Raw genomic sequence first — 14,305 nt, forward strand, 5'->3', positions numbered from 1 at the left:
AACACAGCCCTGTTTCACGACACTCAGGATAGGAAAGGGGTCTGATGAGACGCCACCATGCTGAATTGTGCCTTTCATATTGTCATGGAATGAGGTGATGATACTTAGTAGCTTTGGTGGACATCCAATCTTTTCTAACAGTCTGAAGAGACCACGTCTGCTGACGAGGTCAAAGGCTTTGGTGAGATCAATGAAAGCAACGCAGAGGGGCATCTGTTCTTCGCGGTATTTCTCCTGTCGCTAGCAAAGGGAGAACAGCATGTCAATGGTGGATCTCTTCCTGCTCGAAAGTCACACTGTGTCTCAGGGTAAACTAATAGAGCTTATAACATCTTCTTGCAACATGAAGGTACTCTGCGCACTGAGTGTAACAATATTTGCAGTGTACCACCATATAACAGTTTTCTAGGTGTGGGAACAGGGTTTGGAATTTTCAAAACACTGAGGCAAACTCGCACTCCCCTCATCACTAATGTCAGTGTTTTTAATTAGCCCCGGGAGGAAGGTAAACCTTGAGACCGTCAATCAGTAATCAATGTCAGATTTGATCAATTATGAGGGATGAACCAATTTCATTGTTTAGAGAATATGCCATTCAATAGGGGTATGCGGGTTTCTTACAAGCCTGCATAAGGAAGTGCACCCTCTGACGTTGTGGTGTCACCAGAAGCAACCAACTTAACATGGCAAACTGATGCATCTGTAGTTTTACTGAGGTTCTGAGAGAGAACAGAGAAATAGGCATAGGCACACTCGCGCACACACTCACACACAGAAGCACACACACGAACAAGCAGAAGTACACACACGCAGAAGCAAGCCCACCCACACACGCACACACACACAAACACACACAAGCAAACACACACACACAGAAGCACACCCACCCACCCCACTTACACAAACAAACACACACACACACAGAAGCACACCCACCCACCCCACATGCACAAACAAACACACACATACAGAAGCACACCCACACACCCCACATACACAAACAGACACACACACACACAGAAGCACACCCACCCACCCCACATACACAAACAAGCACACACACACACACACACAGAAGCACATGCACACACACACGCGCACACACACACGAGTTAACATCAATCTGCGTCTGCAGAAGAGAGTTCCAAACTAATATCGCCTTTTGCGTGTCGAAGTGTTGCCTAACTTAACTCCTGAAAGGTCTGGCTCTTTTGTTTTCAACTATGCTTACTGGACCCAGACTTCCCAACCTGCTGACATAGTTTCTCCAAAATTACCCCATCAGTTCCCCTTAATATTGTAACAACTTCGATCAAATCACCCCGATCTTCCTAAATTCCAGGGAATACATCCACAGTTTGTGTAATATCATCTCGGATTTTAACCCTTGCAGTCCCGTTATTATTCTGGTAAATCTACGCTGCACTCAAATGGACATGGACATTCCCCCCACCCCCCTCCCACCCCCAAGTCTCTTTGGACCTTCACTGTTTCTAGTTTTTTCACCATTTACAAAGTATTCTTCTGTCTTTTTTGCTGACATTGAAATCCATCCATCACAGTTTTTCCCATTCACTTAAGATATTAATATGTCTTTGCAATTTGATGCTGACAATGCTGTGTAATTTTGTGCCATTGACAAGCTTGGGTATGTGGAATTCCACCCCATCATCTTAAATCGTTAATAAATACAGTAAAATTGAGACACACAGGGCCTTTGCACGAGCAGACGGGGGTGAATCATTGTGTCTTAGATTTTTTTTCAATTCCAAATTTATGTTTTACTTTTTAGTCGGGACAGAATTCAAATTAACAACAGCCCAGTGTGAGATTTGAACTCTTTCTATTTCAATCATCAGCTCAGGCCTTCTGATTAAAACCCATAAAAAGAGATTCACTTTCCTACTGCTATTGTCTGACTCTCAGGTTTTGTATATTGTACCGTTCATGTGGTGTTCTGTAAATACCTTCAATTCTCCCTATCTGCAAGGGACACAAATCAAATTGTCACCTTATTCCATCAACCAAAACCTGCAAGTCCATTCAAACACATCTATTTACTATCTCGACAAATACTTCCACAATGCAGGAATGTCTGAATGGAAACAGCTTTTAACACATTTCCCAACCCATTTGCTCTCAATTTTCAAGCAGGAGATTCAGAACCTCAATGGATTCTTCAACAGATAAAAAGTAACAGATATGAAATCCCAGGTCTCTCTGTCCCTTTAGTAATTTAAGCATCGTACCATTTAGTTGATATTGCTTCTTGTCAGCTTTCCTTCCAAAATGAATCAGTTTACATCTCTCAGCTATGAAGTTAACCTGCCTTGAGACTGTCCATTTCACGAGACTGCCTCTATGCTCCTGAAGTCATAGAAACATTGAAACATAGAAAATAGGAGCAGGAGTAGGCCATTCGGCCCTTCGAGCCTGCTCCGCCATTCATTATGATCATGGCTGCTCATCCAACTCAGCAACCTTTCGCGCTTTTGCCCCATACCCTTTGATCCCTTTCGCTCCAACAGCTTTATCTAACTCCTTCTTGAAAACATGCAACGTTTTGGCCTCAACTGCTTTCTCTGGTAGTGAATTCCACAGTCTTAACACTCTCTGGGTGAAGAAATTTCTCCTCATCTCAGTCCAGAAAGGTTTGCCCCGTATCCTTAGACTACGAACTTTGGTTCTGGACTCCCCCACCATCGGGAGCATCCTTCCTGCATCTACCCTGTCAAGTCCTGTCAGAATTTTACAGGTTTCTATGAGATCCCCCTCATTCTTCTGAACTCCAGTGAATATAATCTTAACCGACTCAATCGCTCCTCATACGTCAGTCCCACCATCCCAGGAATCAGTCTAGTAAACCTTTGCTGCACTCCCTCGAGAGCAAGAACATCCTTCCTCAGAGAAGGAGACCAAAACTTCACACCATATTTCAGGTGTGGCCACACCAAGGCCCTGCATAATTGCAGCAAGACATCCCTGCTCCAGTACTCAAATCCTCTCGCTATGTAAGCCAACATACCATTTGCCCTTTTTCCCGCCTGCATGCTTACCTTCAGCGACTGGTGTACGAGAACACCCAGGTCTCGTTGCATATTCCCCTCTCAGTTTATAGCCGTTCAGATAATAATCTGCCTTCCTGTTTTTGCTACCAAAGCGAATAACCTCACATTTATCCACATGATACTGCATCTGCCATGCATTTGCCCACTCTGTCAACATGTCCAAGTCACCCTGAAGCCTCTCTTCATTCTCCTCACAACACACCCTCTCACCCAGTGTTGTATCAACTGCAAATTTGAAGATTTTACGTTTAGTTCCCTCATCCAAATCATTAGTATATATTGTAAATAGCTGGTGTCCTAGCATAGGTCCCTGCGGTACCTCACTATTCACTGCCTGCCATTCAGAAAAAGACCCATTTATTCCTAATCTTTGTTTCCTGTCTGCCAACCAATTTTCTATCCATCACAATACTCTATCCCCAATCCTATGCGTTTTAATTTTACATGCTAATCTCTTAAATTGGACTTTGTCGAAAGCCTTCTGAAAGTCCAAATAAACCACATCCACTGGCTGCCTCTCATCAACTCTACTAATTACATCCTCGAAGAATTATAGTGGATTTGTCAAGCATGATTTCCCTTTTCTAAATCCATGCTGACTCTGTCCGATTCTATGACTGTTCTCCAAGTGCTCTGCTATAAAATCTTTTGATAATGGACTCTAGAATTTTCCCCACTACCGACGTCAGGCTAACTAGTCTATAATTCCCTGTTTTCTCTCTACCTCCCTTTTTAAACATTAGCTACCCTTCAATCTGTAGGAACTGTTCCAGAGCCTATAGAATATTGAAGGATGACCACCAATGCATCCACTGTTTCTAGGGCCACTTCCTTAACTACTCTGAGATGTAGATTACCTGGGCCTGGGGATTTATCGGCCTTCAATCCCATCAATTTACCCAACACCATTGTTCAACTAATACTAATTTCCTTCAGTTCCTCCATCTCACTAAACCCCGTGTTCCCCAACATTTCTGGTATGTTATTTGTCCACCTTTGTGGACAGAAGCAAAGTATGCATTTAGTTGGTCAGCCATTTATTTGTTCCCCTTATTAAATTCCCTTATTTCTGACTGTAGGGGACCGACATTTGTCTTCACCAGTCCTTTTCTCTTCACATACCTATAGTAGTAGTGAGGTTATGTCGAACCTTTATAAAGCCCTGGTTATGCCCCAACTTGAGAATTGCGTCCAGTTCTGTTCACCACACTTTAGGAAGGAGGTGATTGTCTTTGAAAATGTCCACATAAGATTTAACAGAATGATTCCAGACATGGGTGAATTTAGCAGCAATGTTTGTTGGAAAAGCTGGCTTTGTTCTCCTCAGAACAAGTGACATTAAGAAGAGATGCAAAGGAATTGTACGATGTGTCAAGCGTAGATACCGTCCTTCAGTCTGAAAGAACCATTCAGCACTACTCTCCGTGTTCTGTCCCATAGCCAATGTCACATCCACTCTGTCACTGTTCCTTTCGTTCCATGATCATTCAGTTTGCTAACTAGTTAATTATGAGGCACCGTTATGACCTCCCCATCAGGAAATTGGTCCGAGGTGAGACGGAGACAGAGAGAGAGAGACTGGGAAATCCACTCTGAGAACCTCACTCTCAATTCAAATGGCGGCAGCAAATTTCATTTAACCCTCAAATTCATGGTACTGCAGAAAACACAGGCTTATTGGGGAATTATACATGCTTCAAGCTCAGGACTTTAATTCCAGGCTTTCAGGAGAGATTTGGACACAATAAATTCACTTCCAAAATGCAGTCACTGTGACAATGCTAGGAATTCTGCAGGCAAGCTGCGCACAGCAAGATCCCACAGGCAGCTATGATATTCTGCAGATAATCTTTTTTTAGTGATGTTATTAATATATAACAGTGCTGACCCCACTCACAGACTCTGCATCAAAACTCAGCGTCAAGACCAGGTCCCAGTCAAACTGATTACAAGGCAAGAGCATGTTTAAACAAAATAGCACTGCAAGAGCCCAGGAATTTCCCTCAGTTATACAGACAATCTTTCAGCATCACCCAAATACAGACAAATCACAGTTCTAAACCAGAGACTAAAAAGATTGAGACAGCAACCTTCACCTTTGTGTGCTTGTGTGTCTGTCTGTCTGTCTCTGTATCTCTCTTCCTGTCTCGGTATCTCTCTCCCTGTCTCGGTATCTCTCTCAGTTCCTAACTTATTCTCCCCTGTGTTTCTCTCCCTGTCCATATCTCTGTCTATTCCCTCCATCTCATATGAACAAAGATAATTGCAGCACAGGAACAGGCCCTTCGGCCCTCCAAGCCTGCGCCGTTCCAGATCCTCTCTCTAAACATGTCGCCTATTTTCTAAGGTTCTGTATCTCTTTTCTTCCTGCCCATTCATGTATCTGTCTAGATACATCCTAAAAGACTCCATCGTGCCCGCATCTACCACCTCCGCTGGCAACGCGTTCCAGGCACCCACCACCCTCTGCGTAAAGAACTTTCCACGCATATCCCCCCTAAACATTTCCCCTTTCACTTTGAACTCGTGTCCTCTAGTAATTGAATCCCCCACTCTGGGAAAAAGCCTCTTGCTATCCACCCTGTCTATACCTCTCATGATTTTGTACACCTCAATCAGGTCCCCCCTCAACCTCCGTCGTTCTAATGAAAATAATCCTAATCTACTCAACCTCTCTTCATAGCTATCGCCCTCCATACCAGGCAACATCCTGGTGAACCTCCTCTGCACCCTCTCCAAAGCATCCACATCCTTTTGATAATGTGGCGACCAGAACTGGATGCAGTATTCCAAATGTGGCCGAACCAAAGTCCTATACAACTGTAACATGACCTGCCAACTCTTGTACTCAATACCCCGTCCGATGAAGGAAAGCATGCCGTGTGCCTTCTTGACCACTCTATTGACCGGCGTTGCCACCTTCAGGGAACAGTGGACCTGAACACCCAAATCTCTCTGGACATCAATTTTCCCCAGGACTTTTCCATTTACTGTATAGTTCACTCTTGAATTGGATCTTCCAAAATGCATCACCTCGCATTTGCCCTGATTGAACTCCATCTGCCATTTCTCTGCCCAACTCTCCAATCTATCTATATTCTGCTTTATTCTCTGACAGTCCCCTTCACTATCTGCTACTCCACCAATCTTAGTGTCGTCTGCAAACTTGCTAATCAGTCACCCTATACTTTCCTCCAAATCATTACTGTATATCACAAACAGTGGTCCCAGCACGGATCCCTGTGGAACACCACTGGTCACACGTCTCCATTTTGAGAAACTCCCTTCTACTGCTACTCTCTCTCTCCTGTTGCCCAGCCAGTTCTTTATCCATCTAGCTAGTACACCTTGGACCCCAGGCGCCTTCACTTTCTCCATCAGCCTGCCATGGGGAACCTTATCAAACGCCTTACTGAAGTCCATGTATATGACATCGACAGCCCTTCCCTCATCAATCAACTTTGTCACTTCCTCAAAGAATTCTATTAAGTTGGTAAGACATGACCTTCCCTGCACAAAACCATGTTGCCTATCACTGATGAGCCCATTTTCTTCCAAATGGGAATAGATCCTATCCCTCAGTATCTTCTCCAGCAGCTTCCCTACCACTGACGTCAGGCTCACCGGTCTATAATTACCTGGATTATCCCTGCTACCCTTCTTAAACAAGGGGACAACATTAGCAATTCTCCAGTCCTCCGGGACCTCACCCGTGTTTAAGGATGCTGCAAAGATATCTGTTAAGGCCCCAGCTATTTCCTGTCTCGCTTCCCTCAGTAACCTGGGATAGATCCCATCCGGACCTGGGGACTTGTCCACCTTAATGCCCTTTAGAATACCCAACACTTCCTCCCTCCGTATGCCGACTTGACCTAGAGTAATCAAACAACTGTTCCGAACCTCAACATCCATCATGTCCCTCTCCTCGGTGAATACCGATGCAAAGTACTCGTTTAGAATCTCACCCATTTTCTCTGAGTCCAAGCATAACATTCCTCCTTTGTCCTTTAGTGGGCCAATCCTTTCTCTAGTTACCCTCTTTCTCCTTATATATGAATAAAAGGCTTTGGGATTTTCTTTAACCCTGTTTGCTAAAGATATTTCATGACCCCTTTTAGCCCTCTTCATTCCTCGTTTCAGATAGGCTCTACATTCCCGATATTCTTTCAAAGCTTCGTCTTTCATCAGCCGCCTAGACCTTATGTATGCTTCATTTTTCCTCTTAGCTAACCTCACAATTTCACCTGTCATCCATGGTTCCCTAATCTTGCCATTTCTATCCCTCATTTTCACAGGAACATGTCTCTCCTGCACGCTAATCAACCTCTCTTTAGAAGCCTCCCACATATCACATGTGGATTTACCTTCAAACAGCTGCTCCCAATCTACATTCCCCAGCTCCTGCCGAATTTTGATATAGTTGGTCTTCCCCCAATTTAGCACTCTTCCTTTAGGACCACTCTCGTCTTTGTCCATGAGTATTTTAAAGCTTATGGAATTGTGATCACTATTCCCAAAGTAGTCCCCTACTGAAACTTCAACCACCTGGCCGGGCTCATTCCCCAACACCAGGTCCAGTATGACCCATTCACGAGTTGGACTATTTACATACTGCTCTAGAAAACCCTCCTGGATGCTCCTTACAAATTCTGCTCCATCTCGACATCTAACACTAAGTGAATCCCAGTCAATGTTGGGAAAGTTAAAATCTCCTATCACCACCACCCTGTTGCTCCTACATCTTTCCATAATCTGTTTACATATTTGTACCTCTATCTCACGCTCGCTGTTGGGAGGCCTGTAGTACAGCCCCAACATTGTTACCGCACCCTTCCTATTTCTGAGTTCTGTCCATATTGCCTCACTGCTCGAGTCCTCCATAGTGCCCTCCTTCAGCACAGCTGTGATATCCTCTTTGACCAGTAATGCAACTCCTTCACCCCTTTTACCTCCCTCTCTATCCCGCCTGAAGCATCGATATCCTGGGATATTTAGTTGCCAATCATGCCCTTCCCTCAACCAAGTCTCAGTAATAGCAATAACATCATACTCCCAGGTAGTAATCCAAGCCCTAAGTTCATCTGCCTTACCTACTGCACTTCTTGCATTAAAACAAATGCACCTCAGACCACCAGTCCCTTTATATTCATCATCTGCTCCCTGCCTGCTCTTCCCCTTCGTCACACTGACTTCATTATCTAGTTCCTTACAGGCTTTTGTTACTACCTCCTTACTGTCAACTGACCTCAATTTGTTCCCATCCCCCTGCCACATTAGTTTAAACCCTCCCCAACAGCGTTAGCAAAAGCACCCCCAAGGACATTGGTTCCAGTCCGGCCCAGGTGTAGACCGTCCAATTTGTAATAGTCCCACCTCCCCCAGAACCGGTCCCAATGTCCCAAAAATCTGAACCCATCCTTCCTGCACCATCTCTCAAGCCACGCATTCATCCTGACTATTCTTTCATTTTTACTCTTACTATCACGTGGCACTGGTAGCAATCCTGAGATTACTACCTCTGAGGTCCTGCTTTTTAACTTGGCTCCTAACTCCCTAAACTCTGCTTGTAGGACCTCATCCCGTTTTTTACCTATATCATTGGTGCCTATGTGCACAGTGACAACTGGCTGTTCACCCTCCCCCTTCAGAATGTTCTGCAGCCGATCTGAGACATCCCGGACCCGTGCACCTGGGAGGCAACATACCATTCGGGAGCCTCGTTTTCGACCACAGAACCGCCTATCTACTCTCCTTACAATCGAATCCCCTGCGACTATAGCCCTTCCACTCTTTTTCCCGCCATTCTCAACAGCAGAGCCAGCCACGGTGCCATGGACCTGGCTACTGCTGCCTTCCCCTGGTGAGCCATCTCCCTCAACAGTATCCAAAACGGTATACTTGTTTTGGAGGGAGATGACAGCAGGGGACTCCTGCGCTGCCTTCCTGCTCTTTCTCTGCCTTTTGGTCACCCATTCCCTTTCTCCCTCAGCAATCCTAATCTGCGGTGTGACCAATTCACTAAACGTGCTATCCACGACCTCCTCAGTATCGCGCATGCTCCAAAGTGAGTCCATCCGCAGCTCGAGAGCCGTCATGCGGTCTAACAAGAGCTGCAGCTGGACACACTTCCTGCACGTGAAGGAGCCAGGGTCATCAGCCATGTCCCTGAGCTCCCACATTGAGCAACAGGAGCATGATACGGGTCTGAGATCTCCTGCCATTTTTAATCTTAAGTTTAAACTTAGTTAAATGAAAAAGGAACGAAAAGTTTTTACCAATCACGATAAAACCAGAGAAATCGAAAAAGCCTTACCTAATAAACACCCCACCGAGTCCTTTTTTTTTGGTTAGAGGAGGAGGGCGGGTGGGAGACACTACAGGTGTGGTGTCTCGGGTTCAGAAACCGCCCAAATATATAGTGTTTTACTTACCCAGCAGCCCCCTGGCCTCCGCCGAAAAACAAAAGGAAATTAAATTTACTTTCAAACTGACTTTCCCAGCTGCTCACTCGCTCACACGCTGCTCCCGAAAAAGCTGCTGCACTGAAAGGAAAGTTATTTTAAACCGCCCTAATATATAGTGTTTTACTTACCCAGCAGCCCCCTGGCCTCCGCCGAAAAACAAAAGGAAATTAAATTTACTTTCAAACTGACTTTCCCAGCTGCTCACTCGCTCACACGCTGCTCCCGAAAAAGCTGCTGCACTGAAAGGAAAGTTATTTTAAACCGCCCAAATATATAGTGTTTTACTTACCCAGCAGCCCCCTGGCCTCCGCCGAAAAACAAAAGGAAATTAAATTTACTTTCAAACTGACTTTCCCAGCTGCTCACTCGCTCACACGCTGCTCCCGAAAAAGCTGCTGCACTGAAAGGAAAGTTATTTTAAACCGCCCTAATATATAGTGTTTTACTTACCCAGCAGCCCCCTGGCCTCCGCCGAAAAACAAAAGGAAATTAAATTTACTTTCAAACTGACTTTCCCAGCTGCTCACTCGCTCACACGCTGCTCCCGAAAAAGCTGCTGCACTGAAAGGAAAGTTATTTTAAACCGCCCAAATATATAGTGTTTTACTTACCCAGCAGCCCCCTGGCCTCCACCGAAAAACAAAAGGAAATTAAATTTACTTTCAAACTGACTTTCCCAGCTGCTCACACGCTGCTCCCGAAAAAGCTGCTGCACTGAAAGGAAACCTATTTTAAACCGCCCAAATATATAGTGTTTTACTTACCCAGCAGCCCCCTGGCCTCCGCCGAAAAACAAAAGGAAATTAAATTTACTTTCAAACTGACTTTCCCAGCTGCTCACTCGCTCACACGCTGCTCCCGAAAAAGCTGCGGCACTGAAAGGAAAGTTATTTTCAACCGCCCAAATATATAGTGTTTTACTTACCCAGCAGCCCCCTGGCCTCCGCCGAAAAACAAAAGGAAATTAAATTTACTTTCAAACTGACTTTCCCAGCTGCTCACACGCTGCTCCCGAAAAAGCTGCTGCACTGAAAGGAAAGTTATTTTAAACCGCCCAAATATATAGTGTTTTACTTACCCAGCAGCCCCCTGGCCTCCGCCGAAAAACAAAAGGAAATTAAATTTACTTTCAAACTGACTTTCCCAGCTGCTCACTCGCTCACACGCTGCTCCCGAAAAAGCTGCTGCACTGAAAGGAAACTTATTTTAAACCGCCCAAATATATAGTGTTTTACTTACCCAGCAGCCCCCTGGCCTCCACCGAAAAACAAAAGGAAATTCAATTTACTTTCAAACTGACTTTGCCAGCTGCTCACACGCTCACACGCTGCTCCCGAAAAAGCTGCTGCACTGTAAGGAAAGTTATTTTAAACCGCCCAAATATATACTGTTTTACTTACCCAGCAGCCCCCTGGCCTCCGCCGAAAAACAAAAGGAAATTAAATTTACTTTCAAACTGACTTTCCCAGCTGCTCACACGCTGCTCCCGAAAAAGCTGCTGCACTGAAAGGAAAGTTATTTTAAACCGCCCAAATATATAGTGTTTTACTTACCCAGCAGCCCCCTGGCCTCCGCCGAAAAACAAAAGGAAATTAAATTTACTTTCAAACTGACTTTCCCAGCTGCTCACTCGCTCACACGCTGCTCCCGAAAAAGCTGCTGCACTGAAAAGCTGAGCCCCACTCATTCACCAGGAAGGAGCCAATTCAATCCAGACCTCTATTAATACTGGCTGGAGTGGAACTGAGTCCCAATCACACACCAGCTAAGAGGCAATTCAATCCAGGTCTCTATGAATACCAGCTGGAGTGGTACTGAGACCCACTCACAAACCAGGAAAGAGCCAATTCAATCCAGACCTCTTAATACCAGCTGGAGTGGGACTGAGCCCCACTCACACACCAGGAAGCAGCCAATTCAATCCAGACCTCTATTAACACCAGGTGGAGTGGTACTGAGCCCCACTCACTCAGCAGTAAAGAGTCAATTCAATCCAGACCTCTTATTAACACCAGCTGGAGAGGTACTGAGCCCCACTCACTCACCAGGAAGGAGCCAATTCAATCCAGACCTCTATTATACTGGCTGGAGTGGTACTGAGCACCACTCACTCACCAGGAAGGAGGCAATTCAATCCAGACCTCTATTAATACCAGCTGGAGTGGTACAGAGCCCCACATACTCACCAGCAAGGAGCCAATTCAATCCTGACCTCTATAAATACCAGCTGGAGTGGTACTGAGCACCACTCACTCACCAGGAAAGAGCCAATTCAATCCAGACATCTATTAATACCAGGGGGAGTGGTACTGAGCCCCACTCACTCAGCAGTAAAGAGTCAATTCAATCCAGACCTCTTATTAACACCAGCTGGAGAGGTACTGAGCCCCACTCACTCACCAGGAAGGAGCCAATTCAATCCAGACCTCTATTATACTGGCTGCAGTGGTACTGAGCACCACTCACTCACCAGGAAGGAGGCAATTCAATCCAGACCTCTATTAATACCAGCTAGAGTGGTACAGAGCCCCACTTACTCACCTGGAAGGAGCCAATTCAATCCTGACATCTATAAATACCAGCTGGAGTGGTACTGAGCACCACTCACTCACCAGGAAAGAGCCAATTCCATCCAGACATCTATTAATACCAGCTGGAGTGGTTCTGAGCACCACTCACTCAACAGGAAGGAGGCAAATCAATCCAGATCTCTATTAATACTGGCTGGAGTGGTACTGAGCCCCACTCACTCACCAGGAAGGAGGCAGTTCAATCCAGACCTCTATGAATACCAGCTGGAGTGGTACTGAGTCCCAATCACACACCTGGAAAGAGCCAATTGAATCCAGGCCTCCATAAATACCACCTGGAGAGGTACTGTGTCCCACACACACACCAGTAAAGAACCAATTCAATCTTGGTCTCTATTAATACCAGCTGGAGTGGTACTGAGCCCCACTCTCACACCAGGGAAGAGCCAATTCAATCCAGGCCTCTATTAATACCAGCTGGAGTGGTACTGAGTCCCACTCACACACCAGGAAAAAGTCATTTAAATCCAGACCTCTATTAATACCAGCTGGAGTGGTCCTGAGTCCCACTCACACACCAGGAAAGAGTCAATTCAAACCAGGCCTCTATTAATACCAGCTGGAGTGGAACTGAGTCCCACACACACACCAGGAAAGAGTCAATTCAATCCAGACCTCTATTCATACCAGCTGGAGTGGAACTGAGTTTCACACACACACCAGGTAAGTGTCAATTCAATCCAGGCCTCTATTAATACCAGCTGGCGCGTACTGAGCCCCACTAACACACCAGGAAAGTGCCAATTAAATAGACACCTCTATTAATAACAGCTGGAGTGGAACTGAGTCCCACACACACATCAGAAAAGAGTCAATTCAATCCGGACCTCTATTAATGCCAGCTGGAGTGGTACTGAGTCCCACACACTCACCAGGAAGGGGCCAATTCAATCCAGACCTCTATTAACACAGGCTGGAGTGGTACTGCGTCCCACCCACTGAGCAGGAAAGCGGAAATTCAATCCAGACCTCTTAATAACAGCTGGAGTGGGATTGAGTCCCACACACACATCAGAAAAGAGTCAATTCAATCCGGACCTCTATTAATGCCAGCTGGAGTGGTACTGAGTCCCACTCACACACCAGGAAGGAGCCAATTCAATCCAGACCTTTATTAACACCAGCTGGAGACGTACTGAGCCCCACTCACTCACCAGGAAGGAGCCAATTCAATCCAGACCTCTATTAATACTGGCTGGAGTGGTACTGAGCCCCACTCACACACCAGGAAGGAGGCAATTCAATCCAGACCTCTATTAATACCAGCTGGAGAGGTACTAAGCCCCACTCACTCACCAGGAAGGAGTCAATTCAAACCAGAACTCGATTAATACCAGCTGAAGTGGTACTGAGCACCACTCACTCACCATGAAAGAGCCAATTCAATCCAGACCTCTATTAATACCGGCTGGAGTGGTACTGAGCACCAGTCACTCACCAGGAAGGAGGCAGTTCAATCCAGACCTCTATTAATACCAGCTGGAGTGGAACTGAGTCCCAATCACACACCAGCTAAGAGGCAATTCAATCCAGGTCTCTATGAATACCAGCTGGAGTGGTACTGAGTCCCACTCAAACACCAGGAAAGAGGCAATTCAATCTAGGTCTCTATGAATACCAGCTGGAGTGGGATTGAGCCCCACTCAGACACCAGGAAAGAGCCAATTCAATCCAGACCTCTTAATACCAGCTGGAGTGGGACTGAGCCCCACTCACACACCAGGAAGCAGCCAATTCAATCCAGATCTCTATTAACACCAGATGGAGTGGTACTGAGTCCCACTCACTCAGCAGTAAAGAGTCAATTCAATCCAGACCTCTTATTAACACCAGCTGGAGAGGTACTGAGCCCCACTCACTCACCAGGAAGGATGCAATTCAATCCAGACCTCTATTAATACCGACTGGAGTGGTACTGAGCACCACTCACTCACCAGGAAGGAGGCAATTCAATCCAGACCTCTATTAATACTGGCTGGAGTGGTACTGAGCCCCACTGACTCACCAGGAAGGAGGCAGTTCAATCCAGACCTCTATGAATACCAGCTGGAGTGGTACTGAGTCCCAATCACACACCAGCTAAGAGGCAAGTCAATCCAGGTTTTTTTGAATACCAGCTGGAGTGGTACTGAGTCCCAATCAAGCACCAGGAAAGAGCCAATTCAATCCATGCCTCTATTAA

The sequence above is a fragment of the Heterodontus francisci genome, chromosome 21 (assembly GCF_036365525.1).
Source record: "Heterodontus francisci isolate sHetFra1 chromosome 21, sHetFra1.hap1, whole genome shotgun sequence".
NCBI classification, from domain to species: domain Eukaryota; kingdom Metazoa; phylum Chordata; class Chondrichthyes; order Heterodontiformes; family Heterodontidae; genus Heterodontus; species Heterodontus francisci.